This window comes from Chrysochloris asiatica, unplaced genomic scaffold (assembly GCF_000296735.1).
Source record: "Chrysochloris asiatica unplaced genomic scaffold, ChrAsi1.0 scaffold00074, whole genome shotgun sequence".
NCBI classification, from domain to species: Eukaryota; Metazoa; Chordata; class Mammalia; order Afrosoricida; family Chrysochloridae; genus Chrysochloris; species Chrysochloris asiatica.
In genome coordinates, this window is record NW_006408592.1 from 8,845,573 (window position 1) to 8,847,402 (window position 1,830).

The following is a 1,830-nucleotide window of genomic DNA, read 5'->3' on the forward strand; positions in this document are numbered from 1 at the left end:
TTTAATCTGAAATTGATCAAACATGCAATCAAAATGTATTGATCAGAGGTCAGCGTCTGGAAGGGTCCGTGGTACCACATCTCCCTGTAGTTACTGAGGGGTAATGACCCCATAGACAACCCTGGGCTAAGAGGTAGGAAAGCAGATGGGTATGGAGCTGCAACACCATCGAGGGTGGTGGAGGAAACAGCAATAAAACCGTTTGGAGCCGGGGAGCAGGTTACTCACATGCTGATTTGGCTGGCATACTGGTAACTGGTATGAAGTCTCTGTCTCCTTATTTAAATGTGGATCCCCGATATCTTGTGCAGGATACAGATGAATTTATTTTATCAACTGGAGCTAATAAAATCCAGAGCATATTTGAACCAGGCTTCTTTACCATAGGAGGCTGTTGGATGACAGGGGTTGCATTTGGGACTATGAATGGCCTACAACTGGGATTGAAGGAAACCCAGAACATGGCCTGGTCCCAACCAAGAAATGTACAGATTTTGAATATGGTGACCAGACAATGGGCACTTTTGGCTAATACTCTAGGTTCTCAGGCTTTGCTCCATAGTGCTTTTGGTGTGGTCATTGAAAAGACATGAAGTTCAGAAAATGACCTTAATACAATAGCAGCCAGAACCATGACAGGCATGTTGTGTAAATGCACAGATGGTCTTCAGGGGGTTCTACGAAGTGGTCTAGCAGGACTAACATTTACCAGTCTTTATGTGGTGCTGTGGGCTAATGCGTCAGACTGCAAAGTCGTTTGAACTGCAGGGTCAGTGGTTCAAGCTCATCAGCTGCTCCTTGGAAACCCTATACAGGACAGCTATGGGTCAGAATTAACTCGACAGCACTTCACAACAACAATGTACTATATAATAATTGGGAGCACAAGAAAGTCTCTTTGATTCAGCAGTTTTTCTGAAGATTTTGCCAACTTGTGAATGCAGGACACTTTTTGTAGTCATCCTAACAACTATAAGTCAGTCTGGAGTTGTCTCTTCTACCTACAGAAAGCGTAAAAATTTGGAGATTCTGTTTTGCCGAGATGAAGACTACTGATGGTTATCAGGACTGACATTTCTAGCTCTGAGTGAGGATGAGGTCGAACTTCTTTGAAGGCTCACTGGGTAATATGGTTCTTTTCTCCTTTGAAGACCTTGCACATAATGCCCTTTAAACTGTAAAATTGCAGACTCTAAGAATTCAGGCCATGTATGTCACCAGTACTGTATCACCAAATTTGTTGATTTAATGATTCTAAACTGTAATGTTCCTCTGTATTCCCAATAAAGGATGAAAATATAACCAAAGGCATAACTCTAACAACAATAAAAAAAGATGTATTGATCATTACTGGTGATTAGAATACAAAGGTTGGGAACAAAGAGGAAGGATCAGTAGGGGGGAAATATGGCCCCGATGATAGAAACGAAGCTGGAGATAGCATGATAGAATTCTGAAAAATCAATGATTTGTTCATTTCACATACCTACTTTGGACAGCATAAGAGCCTTCACCAGATGGAATACACAGAAATCAAATTGACTACATCTGTGGAAAGATACAATGGAAAAGCTGTATATCATCAGTTAAAGTAAGGCCAAGGGAAGACTGTGGAACAGACCTCAATTGCTCATATGCAAATTCAAACTGAAGCTGAAGAAAATGTAAAAAAAATTCATGAGAGCCAAAATATGACCTTGAATATAGCCCATCTGTATTTAAAGATCATCTGAAGAACAGATTTGATACATTAAACATTAAAGACAGAAGACCAGAAGAGTTGTGGGATGACATCAAGAACATCATACATGAAGAAAGCAAAAAGTCATT

General features: G+C 40.4%; 1 pseudogene; it reads left to right on the top strand.

The window, feature by feature from the left end:
- Window positions 1–22: 22 nt before the first annotated feature.
- Window positions 23–919, top strand: LOC102842995 (annotated as a pseudogene).
- Window positions 920–1,830: the final 911 nt, after the last annotated feature.